The sequence below is a fragment of the Entelurus aequoreus genome, linkage group LG19, assembly GCF_033978785.1.
Source record: "Entelurus aequoreus isolate RoL-2023_Sb linkage group LG19, RoL_Eaeq_v1.1, whole genome shotgun sequence".
Taxonomy (NCBI): domain Eukaryota; kingdom Metazoa; phylum Chordata; class Actinopteri; order Syngnathiformes; family Syngnathidae; genus Entelurus; species Entelurus aequoreus.
In genome coordinates this window covers 3,934,957-3,957,456 of record NC_084749.1, presented here as the reverse complement: position 1 = coordinate 3,957,456, position 22,500 = coordinate 3,934,957, and the positions used below count along the sequence as shown (strand labels likewise).

The 22,500-nt window shown below is 37.8% G+C and overlaps 2 protein-coding genes across 2 annotated transcripts in view; both read right to left on the bottom strand.

The window, feature by feature from the left end:
* Window positions 1–6,488, bottom strand: part of LOC133634825 (C2 calcium-dependent domain-containing protein 4C) — an 18,107-nt gene extending 11,619 nt beyond the window's left edge. The window contains exon 1 of the mRNA XM_062027456.1: window positions 5,992–6,488. The gene's annotated coding sequence lies outside the window, so the exon portion shown is untranslated. The remainder of the gene's footprint in view (window positions 1–5,991) is intronic.
* A 6,252-nt stretch (window positions 6,489–12,740) lies between these two features.
* LOC133635008 (ubiquitin-conjugating enzyme E2 R1-like) overlaps window positions 12,741–22,500 on the bottom strand; it is a 40,356-nt gene continuing 30,596 nt past the window's right edge. Inside the window, exons 5-8 of the mRNA XM_062027689.1 lie at window positions 20,738–22,500; window positions 20,582–20,661; window positions 16,387–16,421; window positions 12,741–14,033 (exon numbers count right to left, since the gene is read on the bottom strand). The exon at window positions 20,738–22,500 is cut by the window's right edge and continues 763 nt beyond it. The gene's annotated coding sequence lies outside the window, so the exon portion shown is untranslated. The remainder of the gene's footprint in view (window positions 14,034–16,386; window positions 16,422–20,581; window positions 20,662–20,737) is intronic.

The following is a 22,500-nucleotide window of genomic DNA, read 5'->3' as shown; positions in this document are numbered from 1 at the left end:
TGCAGGTCTGTGTCCCTAATATTGTGACCTGTGTCCCTAATATTGTGACCTGTGTCCCTAATATTGTGTCTGTGTCCCTAATATTGTGTCTGTGTCCCTAATATTGTGTCTGTGTCCCTAATATTGTGACCTGTGTCCCTAATATTGTGTCTGTGTCCCTAATAATGTGTCTGTGTCCCTAATATTGTGACCTGTGTCCCTAATATTGTGTCTGTGTCCCTAATATTGTGACCTGTGTCCCTAATATTGTGTCTGTGTCCCTAATATTGTGACCTGTGTCCCTAATATTGTGTCTGTGTCCCTAATATTGTGACCTGTGTCCCTAATATTGTGTCTGTGTCCCTAATATTGTCACCTGTGTCCCTAATATTGTGTCTGTGTCCCTAATAATGTGTCTGTGTCCCTAATATTGTGACCTGTGTCCCTAATATTGTGTCTGTGTCCCTAATATTGTGACCTGTGTCCCTAATATTGTGTCTGTGTCCCTAATATTGTGACCTGTGTCCCTAATATTGTGTCTGTGTCCCTAATATTGTGACCTGTGTCCCTAATATTGTGACCTGTGTCCCTAATATTGTGTCTGTGTCCCTAATAATGTGTCTGTGTCCCTAATATTGTGACCTGTGTCCCTAATATTGTGTCTGTGTCCCTAATATTGTGACCTGTGTCCCTAATATTGTGTCTGTGTCCCTAATATTGTGACCTGTGTCCCTAATATTGTGACCTGTGTCCCTAATATTGTGTCTGTGTCCCTAATATTGTGACCTGTGTCCCTAATATTGTGTCTGTGTCCCAAATAATGTGTCTGTGTCCCAAATAATGTGTCTGTGTCCCTAATATTGTGACCTGTGTCCCTAATATTGTGTCTGTGTCCCTAATATTGTGACCTGTGTCCCTAATATTGTGTCTGTGTCCCTAATATTGTGACCTGTGTCCCTAATATTGTGTCTGTGTCCCTAATATTGTGACCTGTGTCCCTAATATTGTGTCTGTGTCCCTAATAATGTGTCTGTGTCCCTAATATTGTGACCTGTGTCCCTAATATTGTGACCTGTGTCCCTAATATTGTGTCTGTGTCCCTAATATTGTGACCTGTGTCCCTAATATTGTGTCTGTGTCCCTAATATTGTGACCTGTGTCCCTAATATTGTGTCTGTGTCCCTAATATTGTGACCTGTGTCCCTAATATTGTGACCTGTGTCCCTAATATTGTGTCTGTGTCCCTAATAATGTGTCTGTGTCCCTAATATTGTGACCTGTGTCCCTAATATTGTGTCTGTGTCCCTAATATTGTGACCTGTGTCCCTAATATTGTGTCTGTGTCCCTAATATTGTGACCTGTGTCCCTAATATTGTGACCTGTGTCCCTAATATTGTGTCTGTGTCCCTAATATTGTGACCTGTGTCCCTAATATTGTGTCTGTGTCCCTAATATTGTGACCTGTGTCCCTAATATTGTGACCTGTGTCCCTAATAATGTGTCTGTGTCCCTAATATTGTGACCTGTGTCCCTAATATTGTGTCTGTGTCCCTAATATTGTGACCTGTGTCCCTAATATTGTGACCTGTGTCCCTAATATTGTGTCTGTGTCCCTAATAATGTGTCTGTGTCCCTAATATTGTGACCTGTGTCCCTAATATTGTGACCTGTGTCCCTAATATTGTGTCTGTGTCCCTAATATTGTGACCTGTGTCCCTAATATTGTGTCTGTGTCCCTAATAATGTGTCTGTGTCCCTAATATTGTGACCTGTGTCCCTAATATTGTGACCTGTGTCCCTAATATTGTGTCTGTGTCCCTAATATTGTGACCTGTGTCCCTAATAATGTTTCTGTGTCCCTAATAATGTGTCTGTGTCCCTAATATTGTGACCTGTGTGCAGGTCTGTGTCCCTAATATTGTGTCTGTGTCCCTAATATTGTGACCTGTGTCCCTAATATTGTGTCTGTGTCCCTAATATTGTGACCTGTGTCCCTAATATTGTGACCTGTGTCCCTAATATTGTGACCTGTGTCCCTAATATTGTGTCTGTGTCCCTAATATTGTGACCTGTGTCCCTAATATTGTGTCTGTGTCCCTAATATTGTGACCTGTGTCCCTAATATTGTGTCTGTGTCCCTAATAATGTGTCTGTGTCCCTAATATTGTGACCTGTGTCCCTAATATTGTGACCTGTGTCCCTAATATTGTGTCTGTGTCCCTAATATTGTGACCTGTGTCCCTAATATTGTGTCTGTGTCCCTAATATTGTGACCTGTGTCCCTAATATTGTGTCTGTGTCCCTAATATTGTGACCTGTGTCCCTAATATTGTGACCTGTGTCCCTAATATTGTGTCTGTGTCCCTAATATTGTGTCTGTGTCCCTAATATTGTGTCTGTGTCCCTAATAATGTGTCTGTGTCCCTAATATTGTGACCTGTGTCCCTAATATTGTGTCTGTGTCCCTAATATTGTGACCTGTGTCCCTAATATTGTGTCTGTGTCCCTAATATTGTGACCTGTGTCCCTAATATTGTGACCTGTGTCCCTAATATTGTGTCTGTGTCCCTAATATTGTGACCTGTGTCCCTAATATTGTGTCTGTGTCCCAAATAATGTGTCTGTGTCCCTAATATTGTGACCTGTGTCCCTAATATTGTGACCTGTGTCCCTAATATTGTGTCTGTGTCCCTAATATTGTGTCTGTGTCCCTAATATTGTGACCTGTGTCCCTAATATTGTGTCTGTGTCCCTAATATTGTGACCTGTGTCCCTAATATTGTGTCTGTGTCCCAAATAATGTGTCTGTGTCCCTAATATTGTGACCTGTGTCCCTAATATTGTGTCTGTGTCCCTAATATTGTGACCTGTGTCCCTAATATTGTGTCTGTGTCCCTAATATTGTGACCTGTGTGCAGCTTTCCAAAATAAAAGTGATCTCAGTGTGAAAAAAACAACAAGCAATAATTCAGTAATATTGACTTTTATTCCTAATGAGACTTTTGAGTGCACTTAATTATCTAAAAATATTATCAAGGCTTCAGAAATAAAATGACTTTATTCTCTGTCAATATCACACAAGACAGAATAATGAAGTCAACTCCCCACATTCTCTTGTAAAATACACAAACTAGTTAACTGATAAACGCAAAGATGAACTGTGTCATGAATACTTAGTCACAAACTAGTTGTCATGAATACTTACAGTCACAAACTAGTTGTCATGAATACTTAGTCACAAACTAGTTGTCATGAATACTTACAGTCACAAACTAGTTGTCATGAATACTTACAGTCACAAACTAGTTGTCATGAATACTTAGTCACAAACTAGTTGTCATGAATACTTACAGTCACAAACTAGTTGTCATGAATACTTCCAGTCACAAACTAGTTGTCATGAATACTTAGTCACAAGCTAGTTGTCATGAATACTTCCAGTCACAAACTAGTTGTCATGAATACTTAGTCACAAGCTAGTTGTCATGAATACTTCCAGTCACAAACTAGTTGTCATGAATACTTAGTCACAAACTAGTTGTCATTAATACTTACAGTCACAAACTAGTTGTCATGAATACTTAGTCACAAACTAGTTGTCATGAATACTTCCAGTCACAAACTAGTTGTCATGAATACTTAGTCACAAACTAGTTGTCATGAATACTTACAGTCACAAACTAGTTGTCATGAATACTTAGTCACAAACTAGTTGTCATGAATACTTACAGTCACAAACTAGTTGTCATGAATACTTCCAGTCACAAACTAGTTGTCATGAATACTTAGTCACAAACTAGTTGTCATGAATACTTACAGTCACAAACTAGTTGTCATGAATACTTAGTCACAAACTAGTTGTCATGAATACTTACAGTCACAAACTAGTTGTCATGAATACTTAGTCCCAAACTAGTTGTCATGAATACTTACAGTCACAAACTAGTTGTCATGAATACTTAGTCCCAAACTAGTTGTCATGAATACTTACAGTCACAAACTAGTTGTCATGAATACTTAGTCACAAACTAGTTGTCATGAATACTTACAGTCACAAACTAGTTGTCATGAATACTTCCAGTCACAAACTAGTTGTCATGAATACTTAGTCACAAACTAGTTGTCATGAATACTTACAGTCACAAACTAGTTGTCATGAATACTTAGTCACAAACTAGTTGTCATGAATACTTACAGTCACAAACTAGTTGTCATGAATACTTAGTCCCAAACTAGTTGTCATGAATACTTACAGTCACAAACTAGTTGTCATGAATACTTAGTCCCAAACTAGTTGTCATGAATACTTACAGTCACAAACTAGTTGTCATGAATACTTACAGTCACAAACTAGTTGTCATGAATACTTAGTCACAAACTAGTTGTCATGAATACTTAGTCACAAACTAGTTGTCATGAATACTTACAGTCACAAACTAGTTGTCATGAATACTTAGTCACAAACTAGTTGTCATGAATACTTACAGTCACAAACTAGTTGTCATGAATACTTAGTCCCAAACTAGTTGTCATGAATACTTACAGTCACAAACTAGTTGTCATGAATACTTAGTCCCAAACTAGTTGTCATGAATACTTACAGTCACAAACTAGTTGTCATGAATACTTACAGTCACAAACTAGTTGTCATGAATACTTAGTCACAAACTAGTTGTCATGAATACTTACAGTCACAAACTAGTTGTCATGAATACTTACAGTCACAAACTAGTTGTCATGAATACTTAGTCACAAACTAGTTGTCATGAATACTTACAGTCACAAACTAGTTGTCATGAATACTTAGTCACAAACTAGTTGTCATGAATACTTACAGTCACAAACTAGTTGTCATGAATACTTCCAGTCACAAACTAGTTGTCATGAATACTTAGTCCCAAACTAGTTGTCATGAATACTTCCAGTCACAAACTAGTTGTCATGAATACTTAGTCACAAACTAGTTGTCATGAATACTTACAGTCACAAACTAGTTGTCATGAATACTTAGTCACAAGCTAGTTGTCATGAATACTTACAGTCACAAACTAGTTGTCATGAATACTTAGTCACAAACTAGTTGTCATGAATACTTACAGTCACAAACTAGTTGTCATGAATACTTAGTCACAAACTAGTTGTAATGAATACTTCCAGTCACAAACTAGTTGTCATGAATACTTAGTCACAAACTAGTTGTCGTGAATACTTACAGTCACAAACTAGTTGTCATGAATACTTAGTCACAAGCTAGTTGTCATGAATACTTAGTCACAAACTAGTTGTCATGAATACTTACAGTCACAAACTAGTTGTCATGAATACTTAGTCACAAACTAGTTGACTAATAAACGTTGTCATGAATACTTACAGTCACCAACTAGTACTTACAGTCATCAACTAGTACTTACAGTCACCAACTAGTACTTACAGTCATCAACTAGTACTTACAGTCACCAACTAGTACTTACAGTCATCAACTAGTACTTACAGTCACCAACTAGTACTTACAGTCATCAACTAGTACTTACAGTCACCAACTAGTACTTACAGTCATCAACTAGTACTTACAGTCACCAACTAGTACTTACAGTCATCAACTAGTACTTACAGTCATCAACTAGTACTTCCAGCAACAAACTAGTACTTCCAGTCACAAACTAGTACTTACAGTCACCAACTAGTACTTCCAGCAACAAACTAGTACTTCCAGTCACAAACTAGTACTTACAGTCATGAACTAGTACTTACAGTCATTAACTAGTACTTACAGTCATCAACTAGTACTTCCAGCAACAAACTAGTACTTCCAGTCACAAACTAGTACTTACAGTCATGAACTAGTACTTACAGTCATTAACTAGTACTTACAGTCATTAACTAGTACTTACAGTCATTAACTAGTACTTACAGTCACAAACTAGTACTTCCAGTCACAAACTAGTACTTCCAGTCACAAACTAGTGCTTACAGTCATTAACTAGTACTTACAGTCATTAACTAGTACTTACAGTCACAGGTGTCGTGTTTATTTCCCGCAGACACAGGTGCTTCCTTTCTCGCGTGGCCGCGCGTAATGCTCCGCTGCTGCTGCTGCGCGTCCTCGCAGTCTGTGTGCGCGGACCACCGGGGAGGAGCTTTATAACCTGCCACCAACCAATCAGGACTTTTATAACCTGCCACCAACCAATCAGGACTTTTATAACCTGCCACCAACCAATCAGGACTTTTATAACCTGCCACCAACCAATCAGGACTTTTATAACCTGCCACCAACCAATCAGGACTTTTATAACCTGCCACCAACCAATCAGGACTTTTATAACCTGCCACCAACCAATCAGGACTTTTATAACCTGCCACCAACCAATCAGGACTTTTATAACCTGCCACCAACCAATCAGGACTTTTATAACCTGCCACCAACCAATCAGGACTTTTATAACCTGCCACCAACCAATCAGGACTTTTATAACCTGCCACCAACCAATCAGGACTTTTATAACCTGCCACCAACCAATCAGGACTTTTATAACCTGCCACCAACCAATCAGGACTTTTATAACCTGCCACCAACCAATCAGGACTTTTATAACCTGCCACCAACCAATCAGGACTTTTATAACCTGCCACCAACCAATCAGGACTTTTATAACCTGCCACCAACCAATCAGGACTTTTATAACCTGCCACCAACCAATCAGGACTTTTATAACCAATCAGCTGGCAGGCGTGGATTTATGTGTTTATTTATTTTATTATTACATGTTTAACTTCCTGCTATCCTGGCTAACTTCTTGCTAGCCTGCATGCTACCTACGTTGTGTTCAGTCAGTCTGTGTGTGTGTGTGTGCGTGTGCGTGTGTGCGTGCGTGTGTGTGTGTGTGTGTGTGTGTGTGTGTGTGTGCGTGTGCGTGTGCGTGTGCGTGTCAATCATAAGTGAGTGTTGTTATTGTGGTAGTTTTGTCTCCAGTGAGACTAAATGAAAAGAGGATGATCTCTCAGCATAAAAGCACCAGTGGTTGGTTACCGTGGCGACTTCTCGCTATGGCAACACAGCAAGTACGTCTGGTGTGGCTCAAATAAAAGAGACTGACTCACATGTAGTACCAAACTACTGTACTGACACTGTCAGTACAGTAGTTTGGTACTACTACTAATACTGTCAGTCTGACAGTATTAGGAGTAGTACCAAACTACTGTACTGACAGTATTAGGAGTAGTACCAAACTACTGTACTGACAGTATTAGGAGTACCAAACTACTGTACTGACAGTATTAGGAGTACCAAACTACTGTACTGACAGTATTAGGAGTAGTACCAAACTTCAAGGGACAATACTACAAAAAGTCAACTTTAGAATAGTCAGTGTACATCTTGTTTGTTTTAACTGACCGTTTCCAAGCTGCTTTCTGACCGCCTTCTCAGGATGTCTCATTTACTAACTTCACTTCCACAGCGCCTTCTCGCCGCCATCTTTGTTGCAGTTTTTAGTCCTTCCATAGCGAGTCTACTGACAGATAGAACTATAAACTACTTTGTATTACAAATGCGACTAACTCCACGTCCACAGTTTACAAAAACAATTAGAAATGTGGACTCGTCAGACCACAGAACACTTTTCCACTTTGCATCAGTCCCTCTTAGATGAGCTTAGATAAATCCAATACTTCAGGGCCAGATTTGAGACAGGGGCCACAGTTTGGGAGCCTCTTCTAGTGTCAGTCAAATATCTGGAGCAGTCTGAAAAGGAGCAGGAAGAAGCAGAGCATATTGGATTCATATTCATTTTGTCATTCTGCAACAGTGGTCCACAACAATTCTGCAAGTGCTCTACACAACAGGTGGACAAATGATCCAAAAAAAGGTGTACACATCCGGTGAACAAGAGTGCAACAGGTGTACACAACAAGTGCACCATAGGTGTCCAAGTGTACAGCATACGTACACAACAGGTGTACAACACATGTACACAAGAGGTGTACACATCAGGTGTATATACACAAGAGGTTGCCAGAGGTCAAACAGATGTAGAGGTGTACAGGTATACAACAGGTGTGCAAGTATACAACAGGTGTGCAAGTATACAACAGGTGTGCAAGTATACAACAGGTGTGCAAGTATACAACAGGTGTACAGGTATACAACAGGTGTACAGGTATACAACAGGTGTGCAAGTATACAACAGGTGTACAAGTATACAACAGGTGTGCAAGTATACAACAGGTGTGCAAGTATACAACAGGTGTACAAGTATACAACAGGTGTACAAGTATACAACAGGTGTACAAGTATACAACAGGTGTACAAGTATACAACAGGTGTGCAAGTATACAACAGGTGTGCAAGTATACAACAGGTGTGCAAGTATACAACAGGTGTGCAAGTATACAACAGGTGTACAGGTATACAACAGGTGTACAGGTATACAACAGGTGTGCAAGTATACAACAGGTGTACAAGTATACAACAGGTGTGCAAGTATACAACAGGTGTGCAAGTATACAACAGGTGTGCAAGTATACAACAGGTGTACAAGTATACAACAGGTGTACAAGTATACAACAGGTGTGCAAGTACATTTGTACACAGGAACATGTACACAAGATGTATAACAACAAGTGCTCATGACATGTACCAACAATAAACATAAGGTGTATAAAACATATAAATCAGGTGTATAAAAGTGTACAAGAGGCGTATTAAAAGGTATACATCAGGTGTATAAAAGTGTACAAGAGGCATATTAAAAGGTATACATCAGGTGTATAAAAGTGTACAAGAGGTGTATTAAAAGGTATACATCAGGTGTATAAAAAGTGTACAAGAGGTGTATTAAAAAGGTATACATCAGGTGTATACAAAGTGTACAAGGTGTATTAAAAGGTATACATCAGGTGTATAAAAGTGTACAAGAGGTGTATTAAAAGGTATACATCAGGTGTATAAAAGTGTACAAGAGGTGTATTAAAAGGTATACATCAGGTGTATAAAAAGTGTACAAGAGGTGTATTAAAAAGGTATACATCAGGTGTATAAAAGTGTACAAGAGGTGTATTAAAAGGCATACATCAGGTGTATAAAAAGTGTACAAGAGGTGTATTAAAAGGTATACATCAGGTGTATAAAAGTGTACAAGAGGTGTATTAAAAGGTATACATCAGGTGTATAAAAAGTGTACAAGAGGTGTATTAAAAAGGTATACATCAGGTGTATAAAAAGTGTACAAGAGGTGTATTAAAAAGGTATACATCAGGTGTATAAAAGTGTACAAGAGGTGTATTAAAAGGTATACATCAGGTGTATAAAAAGTGTACAAGAGGTGTATTAAAAGGTATACATCAGGTGTATAAAAGTGTACAAGAGGCATATTAAAAGGTATACATCAGGTGTATAAAAGTGTACAAGAGGTGTATTAAAAGGTATACATCAGGTGTATAAAAGTGTACAAGAGGCATATTAAAAGGTATACATCAGGTGTATAAAAGTGTACAAGAGGTGTATTAAAAAGGTATACATCAGGTGTATAAAAAGTGTACAAGGTGTATTAAAAAGGTATACATCAGGTGTATAAAAGTGTACAAGAGGTGTATTAAAAGGTATACATCAGGTGTATAAAAGTGTACAAGAGGTGTATTAAAAGGTATACATCAGGTGTATAAAAAGTGTACAAGAGGTGTATTAAAAAGGTATACATCAGGTGTATAAAAGTGTACAAGAGGTGTATTAAAAGGTATACATCAGGTGTATAAAAAGTGTACAAGAGGTGTATTAAAAGGTATACATCAGGTGTATAAAAGTGTACAAGAGGTGTATTAAAAGGTATACATCAGGTGTATAAAAAGTGTACAAGAGGTGTATTAAAAAGGTATACATCAGGTGTATAAAAGTGTACAAGAGGTGTATTAAAAGGTATACATCAGGTGTATAAAAGTGTACAAGAGGTGTATTAAAAGGTATACATCAGGTGTATAAAAAGTGTACAAGAGGTGTATTAATAAGGTATACATCAGGTGTATAAAAGTGTACAAGAGGTGTATTAAAAGGTATACATCAGGTGTATAAAAAGTGTACAAGAGGTGTATTAATAAGGTATACATCAGGTGTATAAAAGTGTACAAGAGGTGTATTAAAAGGTATACATCAGGTGTATAAAAAGTGTACAAGAGGTGTATTAAAAAGGTATACATCAGGTGTATAAAAGTGTACAAGAGGTGTATTAAAAAGGTATACATCAGGTGTATAAAAGTGTACAAGAGGTGTATTAAAAGGTATACATCAGGTGTATAAAAGTGTACAAGAGGCATATTAAAAGGTATACATCAGGTGTATAAAAGTGTACAAGAGGTGTATTAAAAGGTATACATCAGGTGTATAAAAGTGTACAAGAGGCATATTAAAAGGTATACATCAGGTGTATAAAAGTGTACAAGAGGTGTATTAAAAAGGTATACATCAGGTGTATAAAAAGTGTACAAGGTGTATTAAAAAGGTATACATCAGGTGTATAAAAGTGTACAAGAGGTGTATTAAAAGGTATACATCAGGTGTATAAAAGTGTACAAGAGGTGTATTAAAAGGTATACATCAGGTGTATAAAAAGTGTACAAGAGGTGTATTAAAAAGGTATACATCAGGTGTATAAAAGTGTACAAGAGGTGTATTAAAAGGTATACATCAGGTGTATAAAAAGTGTACAAGAGGTGTATTAAAAGGTATACATCAGGTGTATAAAAGTGTACAAGAGGTGTATTAAAAGGTATACATCAGGTGTATAAAAAGTGTACAAGAGGTGTATTAAAAAGGTATACATCAGGTGTATAAAAGTGTACAAGAGGTGTATTAAAAAGGTATACATCAGGTGTATAAAAGTGTACAAGAGGTGTATTAAAAGGTATACATCAGGTGTATAAAAGTGTACAAGAGGTGTATTAAAAGGTATACATCAGGTGTATAAAAGTGTACAAGAGGTGTATTAAAAGGTATACATCAGGTGTATAAAAGTGTACAAGAGGTGTATTAAAAAGGTATACATCAGGTGTATAAAAGTGTACAAGAGGTGTATTAAAAAGGTATACATCAGGTGTACAGAAGGTGTATAAAAAGTGAGTTAGGTGGTATATAAAAGCATCCATGTTTAGGCTGACTTGCAGGTGTGTGCTTCTTTTCAAGTCAAGCAAGTGGTGCTGAAACGGTGGACACTTTCTACCTTCATGACATTCACCTCTCACCTCCTATCTTCTTCTTCTTCTTCTACCAAACTAAGTCCCCACATCTTCTTCTACCAAACTAAGTCCCCACATCTTCTTCTACCAAACTAAGTCCCCACATCTTCTTCTACCAAACTAAGTCCCCACATCTTCTTCTTCTACCAAACTAAGTCCCCACATCTTCTTCTTCTTCTACCAAACTAAGTCCCCCCATCTTCTTCTTCTACCAAACTAAGTCCCCCCATCTTCTTCTTCTACCAAACTAAGTCCCCCCATCTTCTTCTTCTACCAAACTAAGTCCCCCCATCTTCTTCTTCTACCAAACTAAGTCCCCCCATCTTCTTCTTCTACCAAACTAAGTCCCCACATCTTCTTCTTCTACCAAACTAAGTCCCCACATCTTCTTCTTCTACCAAACTAAGTCCCCACATCTTCTTCTTCTACCAAACTAAGTCCCCACATCTTCTTCTTCTACCAAACTAAGTCCCCACATCTTCTTCTTCTTCTACCAAACTAAGTCCCCACATCTTCTACCAAACTAAGTCCCCCCATCTTCTTGTTCTCCTACCAAACTAAGTCTCCACATCTTCTTCTTCTACCAAACTAAGTCCCCCCATCTTCTTCTTCTACCAAACTAAGTCCCCACATCTTCTTCTTCTTCTACCAAACTAAGTCCCCACATCTTCTTCTACCAAACTAAGTCCCCCCATCTTCTTGTTCTCCTACCAAACTAAGTCTCCACATCTTCTTCTTCTACCAAACTAAGTCCCCCCATCTTCTTCTTCTACCAAACTAAGTCCCCACATCTTCTTCTTCTACCAAACTAAGTCCCCCCATCTTCTTCTTCTACCAAACTAAGTCCCCACATCTTCTTCTTCTACCAAACTAAGTCCCCACATCTTCTTCTTCTACCAAACTAAGTCCCCACATCTTCTTCTTCTACCAAACTAAGTCCCCACATCTTCTTCTTCTACCAAACTAAGTCCCCACATCTTCTTCTTCTACCAAACTAAGTCCCCACATCTTCTTCTTCTACCAAACTAAGTCCCCACATCTTCTTCTTCTACCAAACTAAGTCCCCACATCTTCTTCTTCTACCAAACTAAGTCCCCACATCTTCTTCTTCTACCAAACTAAGTCCCCACATCTTCTTCTTCTACCAAACTAAGTCCCCACATCTTCTTCTTCTACCAAACTAAGTCCCCACATCTTCTTCTTCTACCAAACTAAGTCCCCACATCATCTTCTTCTACCAAACTAAGTCCCCACATCTTCTTCTTCTACCAAACTAAGTCCCCCCATCTTCTTCTTCTACCAAACTAAGTCCCCACATCTTCTTCTTCTACCAAACTAAGTCCCCACATCTTCTTCTTCTACCAAACTAAGTCCCCACATCTTCTTCTTCTACCAAACTAAGTCCCCACATCTTCTTCTTCTACCAAACTAAGTCCCCACATCTTCTTCTTCTACCAAACTAAGTCCCCACATCTTCTTCTTCTACCAAACTAAGTCCCCACATCTTCTTCTTCTTCTACAAACTAAGTCCCCACATCTTCTTCTTCTACCAAACTAAGTCCCCACACTTCACGCTTCTGGTCCAAGTGAGCGAAGGCCAACAATTGTCTTGATGACAACTTGCAAGAGCAAATATGAAGTTATTTCTTCATCTAGAGCAGGTGTGTCACAGGTGAACAGGTTTAGTCCGGCCCCCAACATGAGTTTGCTAAATATAACAACGAGCTGCATTTCTGAAATAAAAGAAACTGCTGTTCTAAACGTGTCCACTGGATGTCACAATAGTAACCCACGTCACACATGACAATGTTTAAAGATGATGTCCGCTGCTGCTGCTGCTACTCCAATCAGCTGCTCCTCTTGTGGCTGGCAGCAGATGGCGGCAGACTGATGCAGTATCGACACACAATACCTTCTTTTATTGTAAAAGATCCACTCACGGAATAAAATAACAAAACGGTAAGATGCAAAGATTTTAGTCAACTTCATCATCTTGTTACTTAGTTCCATGCAGCGCTTGTATTTGCTTGAACGCACGATGCGCACCCTGAAATCCATTGTAAAAATGTGTGTTTCTACATTTGTTTTGTTTGTTCTATTTTATTTTATGCTACTAGGTTCACATTGGTTAAGTTAGTTATGTTACCTTGAATTCAGCTATTATGTCATTAGGATAACTGTTTTGTTAATACTATAATTGTAATATTTGAATGATGACAAATTAATGTGTTGTGGCAGTATGCAGATTTCACCAAAACGGCAGTTTGAGGAAACACTTGTTTTTACATACTTATAGCTTTACTTTTTTACTTTCACTTCTATGCTAATCATGCACATGACAACAAATTGCACACTTTCCTTCGCCATGAACTGTTATGAAATATTTACTCACAATTGTTCTTTTTTTTTGGCTGGACAAAGTCACGTTTTTAAAACAAACGGACATCAATAAGTTCAAATGAAATCAAATAAAAGTTGACTTGGCAACATGCAAATAAATATCATGCAAATCACTGATGGCAGTTTCTATCACCACACAATTGTCAAGTCTAACTTTGACCTTTATATGCTCACAATGTTGAAAAAGTGGATGTTAATCATCAAAAACACTTAGCTGTAATCAAGTTGATTGTAGAATAAATACTCAAACTGCGGGATGAACAAAACAGAAGACAAAATATCATTTTTTGTAAACGTTAGCTGCTGCTGCCCCCTGGAGGCCAGATGATGTCATGCAAAGTGTGTGTGAGAGAAGAGTGTCAGAAAATCCTTGAATTCTCTGCAGGCATCCTCCTTGCAGAGCAGTGACGTCATCACACGCAAAGTACTACCAGAGGGACACAATATTACACTTTTATCTTCCATAAGCTACACATTATTGTCCTGAACTGAGCACGTCATGTTGTCAGTCAACTATTACAATATTATAATTGATATAAAGCAGGGGTCAGCAACCTTTTTGAAAGCAAGAGCTACTTCTTGGGTAGTGATTATTGCAAAGGGCTACCAGTTTAAAAACACTTCAATAAATTGCCAGAAATAGCCAATTTGCTCAATTTACCTTTAACTCTATGTTATTATTAATAATTAATGGTATTTACACTTAATTGAACGGTTTAAAAGAGGAGAAAACACGAAAAAAATGACAATTAAATTTTGAAACATAGTTTATCTTCAATTTCGACTCTTTAAAATTCAAAATTCAACCGAAAAAAAGAAGAGAAAAACTAGCTAATTCGAATCTTTTTGAAAAAATTAAAAAAATAATTTATGGAACATCATTAGTAATTTTTCCTGATTAAGATTAATTTTAGAATGTTGATGACATGTTTTAAATATGTTAAAATCCAATCTGCACTTTGTTAGAATATATAACAAATTGGACCAAGTTATATTTCTAACAAAGACAAATCATTATTTCTTCTAGATTTTCCTGAACAAAAATTTTAAAATAAATTCAAAAGACTTTGAAATAAGATTTAAATTTGATTCTACAGATTTTCTAGATTTACCAGAATAATTTTTGTGAATTTTAATCATAATAAGTTTGAAGAAATATTTCACAAATATTCTTCGTCAAAAAAACAGAAGCTAAAATGAAGAATTAAATTAAAATGTATTTTTTATTCTTTACAATAAAACCATTTTTTTTACTTGAACATTGATTTAAATTGTCAGGAAAGAAGAGGAAGGAATTTAAAAGGTAAAAAGGTATATGTGTTTAAAAATCCTAAAATCATTTTAAGGTTATATTTTTTCTCTAAAATTATCTTTCTGAAAGTTATAAGAAGCAAAGTAAAAAAATTAATGAATTTATTTAAACAAGTGAAGACCAAGTGTTTAAAATATTTTCTTGGATTTTCAAATTCTATTTGAGTTTTGTCTCTCTTAGAATTAAAAATGTCGGGCAAAGCGAGACCAGCTTGCTAGTAAATAAATAACATTTAAAAAATAGAGGCAGCTCACTGGTAAGTGCTGCTATTTGAGCTATTTTTAGAACAGGCCAGCGGGCTACTCATCTGGTCCTTACGGGCTACCTGGTGCCCGCGGGCACCACGTTGGTGACCCCTGATATAAACTAATGATGTCACTACTTACAGGTCGTGTATACATTAATACACAACTAGGGCACTTTAACTTTATGTTTATTTAACATTTGTTTACTGACTATAGTAACACCTACTAATAAAAGTCTCAACCTTTTGTGTATTCATTTAATACTCATTTGTTTATTCCGAACAAAGAAATGGATTACAAGTGCTATAATAGGAAAAGGGGTAGGATTAAATAAGCTCTGCTTCTTCCTAGTCCTTTTCAGCGTGCAGTAATGAAACAACTGGAAATATGTGATTACATTGTCATTTTATTCTATGCATGTTTGAAGTCAAGTGAAACTAAGACTTACGTATGCCTTTCTGGTGCATGCTGAAACACATGTGTTATATGTGCACTTTTATATGTGCACTTTTATGCCTTTCTGGTGCATGCTGAAACACATGTGTTATATGTGCACTTTTATATGTGCACTTTTATGCCTTTCTGGTGCATGCTGAAACACATGTGTTATATGTGCACTTTTATATGTGCACTTTTATGCCTTTCTGGTGCATGCTGAAACACATGTGTTATATGTGCACTTTTATATGTGCACTTTTATGCCTTTCTGGTGTATGCTGAAACACATGTGTTATATGTGCACTTTTATATGTGCACTTTTATGCCTTTCTGGTGCATGCTGAAACACATGTGTTATATGTGCACTTTTATATGTGCACTTTTATGCCTTTCTGGTGCATGCTGAAACACATGTGTTATATGTGCACTTTTATATCTGCACTTTTATGCCTTTCTGGTGCATGCTGAAACACATGTGTTATATGTGCACTTTTATATCTGCACATTAATGCAGGTGGACTACAAAGGTGACTTTATTCCTGCTCTGCCACAAGCTGAGGTCATGCAACAACCTACTGTAACATAATGTGTATTTTAGTGTACCCTTCAGGATGTCTGATGTTGTCAAAGTTTTAAGTACATGTTTTTTTTGTTTTGTTTTATGGACTTTGTTGTGTTTACCATCAACCTGCAGATTGAAGAAAATTAGCCTCAGGCTACAATCTGGAATTGACATATTAATGACCCAGGGATGTAAGAAATAAAGAAGCTTGATAAAGATTTACCTTTGGTTTCTGTCAGACTGGAAGGTCTTGACAATCTGGGAAAAAAAAACAACAACAAAAAAGATGAAATGCTACAAACCTAAATAACACGGTGGTTCTCACATATGTCACCAAGTACCTCCCCAGAAAAAAGGGTCTCTCCAAGTAGCACCATAATGACCAACATTACAATACAGTAACATAGCAGGCCTAAGTATTCAATAAAAACAGGTGTATTTCATATTTTTGGCCATTGTAAACTTACTGAACTTCCATCCACTGGCAGAGAATCATATCCTAAACATCACATACAACAATTCTAACAAATAAACATCACATACAACAATTCTAACAAATAAACATCACATACAACAATTCTAACAAATAAACATCACATACAACAATTCTAACAAATAAACATCACATACAACAATTCTAACAAATAAACATCACATACAACAATTGTAACAAACAACATTGAAAACAATGTGTAAAAAGAGAGTCATTGTCATCTGAAAGGAACAGAGATCTTTAGAAGAGTGACAATGGAAAGAAGTATTTAAGCAGTTGTTAGTTGATGGAACAAACTTGATAGTGGAATCAAACAATGTCAATCTTTTTCTGTATAAAAGAAAATAATCAAAAATCATGATGATGGAAAGATGACTGAGTTAAACTATGTCATTATTATTGGTTTAATTGTTGTAAAATGAAAATATGGCTTTGAAGTCGCCAACATTGAAAGTCAATTGTTGTATTTGTGGAAATAGGGGACAGTTTTTAACATCTTTCTGCTCCTTTTCATTCATCATTTACTTTAAATGGGATGTTGAACAAAATAGAATTTAAAAAAACAGAACACACATTTTAAACAGTAACGGTTTAAATATAGGAAAATAAAACTTTAATCAAGTGATTCTTTGGTGTACCACTAGATGGAGCCCACGTACCTCTAGTGGTATATATGTGTACCACTAGATGGAGCCCACGTACCTCTAGTGGTATATATGTGTACCACTAGATGGAGCCCACGTACCTCTAGTGGTATATATGTGTACCACTAGATGGAGCCCACGTACCTCTAGTGGTATATATGTGTACCACTAGATGGAGCCCACGTACCTCTAGTGGTATATATGTGTACCACTAGATGGAGCCCACGTACCTCTAGTGGTATATATGTGTACCACTAGATGGAGCCCACGTACCTCTAGTGGTATATATGTGTACCACTAGATGGAGCCCACGTACCTCTAGTGGTATATATGTGTACCACTAGATGGAGCCCACGTACCTCTAGTGGTATATATGTGTACCACTAGATGGAGCCCACGTACCTCTAGTGGTATATATGTGTACCACTAGATGGAGCCCACGTACCTCTAGTGGTATATATGTGTACCACTAGATGGAGCCCACGTACCTCTAGTGGTATATATGTGTACCACTAGATGGAGCCCACGTACCTCTAGTGGTATATATGTGTACCACTAGATGGAGCCCACGTACCTCTAGTGGTATATATGTGTACCACTAGATGGAGCCCACGTACCTCTAGTGGTATATATGTGTACCACTAGATGGAGCCCACGTACCTCTAGTGGTATATATGTGTACCACTAGTAGGAGCCCACGTACCTCTAGTGGTATATATGTGTACCACTAGATGGAGCCCACGTACCTCTAGTGGTGTATATGTGTACCACTAGATGGAGCCCACGTACCTCTAGTGGTATATATGTGTACCACTAGATGGAGCCCACGTACCTCTAGTGGTATATATGTGTACCACTAGATGGAGCCCACGTACCTCTAGTGGTATATATGTGTACCACTAGATGGAGCCCACGTACCTCTAGTGGTATATATGTGTACCACTAGATGGAGCCCACGTACCTCTAGTGGTATATATGTGTACCACTAGATGGAGCCCACGTACCTCTAGTGGTATATATGTGTACCACTAGATGGAGCCCACGTACCTCTAGTGGTATATATGTGTACCACTAGATGGAGCCCACATACCTCTAGTGGTACACGTACCAGTTTGAGACTTCTTGATTGCACTTTTCCATAAGGTAACACTTAATTGTTTTTAATTAATCATAGTTTTGCTTATTTTTTCAGATTTATAATTTAAACAAAGGCTGTGATTAAACTCTTGTGATTAAACAGAAAACATTATTGCATTATATATAAATATAATTCACATCACTTCCTATACACACAGATTAATCCTGCTATTTATTTTGACCTTAATGGCGGATGTTTACCTGAAAGTGTGTGTTGTTCTACAGTCAGTGTTTAAACTCTGAAAGTGTGTGTTGTTCTACAGTCAGTGTTTAAACTCTGAAAGTGTGTGTTGTTCTACAGTCAGTGTTTAAACTCATGCACACGTCACTGCAAAGACGAGTGTGCTCGCTAAAATATTTTACTTCAAAATACACCCAAACTATAGATACAACTGTTTTGTACTTAGTTGTTTCTCTGGGACTGTTTTTGTGTACGTGCACGTGCTCCCTACATGTACCACACAGTTGTGAGCAACAAGCCTGAACATTAGTCTTTTTTTTACTCTAGCTGACAAAACTATTCTTCAGAAATATCAGACTGTGAATGGAACACTTGGGATTAATGACTAAATTGTACATTACAATGGCAGTTTAAAATATTTTTGCACTTTTTTCTAGAAATATCGGACTGTGAATGGAGCACTCTTGGGATTAATGATTAAATTGCACATTAAAGTGGCATTTTAAATATTGTTTTGACTTTTCTTCAGAAATATTGCACTGTGAATGGAGCACTCGTAGGATTAATGACTAAATTGCACATTAAAGTGGCATTTAAAATATTTTTTCCACTATTTTCCAGAAACATCGGACTATGAATGGAACACTTTTGGGACTAATGACTAAATTGTACATTAATGTGGCATTTTAAAATATTTTTGCACTTTTTTCTAGAAATATTGGACTGTGAATGGAACACTCTTGGGATTAATGACTAAAGTGCACATTAAAGTGGCATTTTAAATATTTTTTTAACTTTTCTTCAGAAATATTGCACTGAATGGAGCACTCGTAGGATTAATGACTAAAGTGCACATTAAAGTGGCATTTTAAATATTTTTTTAACTTTTCTTCAGAAATATTGCACTGAATGGAGCACTCGTAGGATTAATGACTAAAGTGCACATTAAAGTGGCATTTTAAATATTTTTTGCACTTTTCTTCAGAAATATTGGGACTGTGAATGGATCACCTTTAGGATTAGTGACTAAATTGCACATTAAAATGGTATTTAAAATATTTTTTGCACAATTTTTCAGAAATATCAGACTATGAATGGAACATTTTTGGGACTAATGACTAAATTGTACATTAATGTGGCATTTTAAAATATTTTTGCACTTTTTTCTAGAAATATTGGACTGTGAATGGAACACTTTTGGGATTAATGACTAAATTGCACATTAAAATGGCGTTTTAAAGTATTTTTGCACTTTTTTTCAGAAATATTGGACTGCGAATAAAGCACTCTTGGGATTAATGACTAAATTGCACATTAAAATGGTATTTTAAATATTTTTTAAACTTTTCTTCAGAAATATTGGACCGAATGGAACACTTTTGGAACTAATGACTAAATTGTATATTAATGTGGCATTTTAAAAATATTTTTGCACTTTTTTCTAGAAATATTGGACTGTGAATGGAACACTTTTAGGATTAGTGACTAAATTGCACATCATAATGGTATTTAAAATATTTTTTGCACTATTTTCCTGAAATATCATACTATGAATGGAGCACTTTTGGGACTAATGACTAAATTGTACATTAATGTGGCATTTTAAAATATTTTTGCACTTTTTCTAGAAATATCGGACTGTGAATGGAACACTCTTGGGATTAATGACCAAAGTACACATTTAAATGGCATTTTAAATATTTTTTTCACCTTTCTTCAGAAATATTGGACTGTGAATGGAGCACTCGTAGGATTAGTGACTAAATTGCACATTCAAATTGTATTTTAGGTAATTGTTGCACTTTTTTGCAGAACTATTGGGCTGTGAATGGAGCACTCTTGGGATTAATGACTAAATTGTCAAATGCACTTTAATGTGGCATTTTTAACAATGTTTGCACTATTTTTCAGAAATATTGGGACTGTCAAAGACATGAATAATATTATAGTACAGTCATCTTACATTTGTGTACTGCTTGTGAGGCGCAGGTTAGGGCTGGATCCTACCCCAGCTGACATTGACAGGAGGCGTGGCCACACTGCCTGTCAATCACAGACAAGACATTCAACATAGCTGCAGAAAGATGCAACATTTTTGATGGAAAAGAATCATTCTTACCATTTATTTTGTACAATACAAGCAGAGACCTTGTAGAGCAAAGAAAAAGCAGAGTGTTAATAAAGTTAGTACAATTAAGAGGAAAATGAGTCAAATGAGTCTTACCTCTCGCTCAACACCTTTCAGTGTCTACAAGACATCGCAGAAAATTGTCAGACAAGCAAAATTTAAAAAAAAATGTAAATAAAGATCTTTATTTTAAATAGAAAACAAAAGCATCCAGGTGTGCATGTGAAGGTAGATTGTAAACAGTCCATGGAGTCAAAAAGGTGATTTCCTGAGGTGTTGCTTCTGTATGCAGATGTGAACCCACAGGGGTCACATGATGGTGTCACACGTGTGCTCTCCTCAGATGTGAACCCACAGGGGTCACATGATGGCGTCACACGTGTGCTCTCCTCAGATGTAAACCCACAGGGGTCACATGATGGCGTCACACGTGTGCTCTCCTCAGATGTAAACCCACAGGGGTCACATGATGGTGTCACACGTGTGCTCTCCTCAGATGTGAACCCACAGGGGTCACATGATGGTGTCACACGTGTGCTCTCCTCAGATGTAAACCCACAGGGGTCACATGATGGTGTCACACGTGTGCTCTCCTCAGATGTAAACCCACAGGGGTCACATGATGGTGTCACACGTGTGCTCTCCTCAGATGTAAACCCACAGGGGTCACATGATGGTGTCACACGTGTGCTCTCCTCAGATGTAAACCCACAGGGGTCACATGATGGCGTCACACGTGTGCTCTCCTCAGATGTAAACCCACAGGGGTCACATGATGGTGTCACACGTGTGCTCTCCTCAGATGTGAACCCACAGGGGTCACATGATGGTGTCACACGTGTGCTCTCCTCAGATGTAAACCCACAGGGGTCACATGATGGTGTCACACGTGTGCTCTCCTCAGATGTAAACCCACAGGGGTCACATGATGGTGTCACACGTGTGCTCTCCTCAGATGTAAACCCACAGGGGTCACATGATGGCGTCACACGTGTGCTCTCCTCAGATGTAAACCCACAGGGGTCACATGATGGCGTCACACGTGTGCTCTCCTCAGATGTAAACCCACAGGGGTCACATGATGGTGTCACACGTGTGCTCTCCTCAGATGTGAACCCACAGGGGTCACATGATGGTGTCACACGTGTGCTCTCCTCAGATGTAAACCCACAGGGGTCACATGATGGTGTCACACGTGTGCTCTCCTCAGATGTAAACCCACAGGGGTCACATGATGGTGTCACACGTGTGCTCTCCTCAGATGTAAACCCACAGGGGTCACATGATGGCGTCACACGTGTGCTCTCCTCAGATGTAAACCCACAGGGGTCACATGATGGCGTCACACGTGTGCTCTCCTCAGATGTGAACCCACAGGGGTCACATGATGGTGTCACACGTGTGCTCTCCTCAGATGTAAACCCACAGGGGTCACATGATGGCGTCACATGTGTGCTCTCCTCAGATGTAAACCCACAGGGGTCACATGATGGTGTCACACGTGTGCTCTCCTCAGATGTAAACCCACAGGGGTCACATGATGGTGTCACACGTGTGCTCTCCTCAGATGTAAACCCACAGGGGTCACATGATGGTGTCACATGTGTGCTCTCCTCATCACTCCACACGTGGAAAGACAAAGACTGCACGGGAAAAATCTCTCAGCCCTTTTAACAAACAAACATGTAAAAACGGAGGACTTCTTTTTTTTTTTGCATTAGAGAAGATTCCAAACCGGAATGGACAGTGTGTCC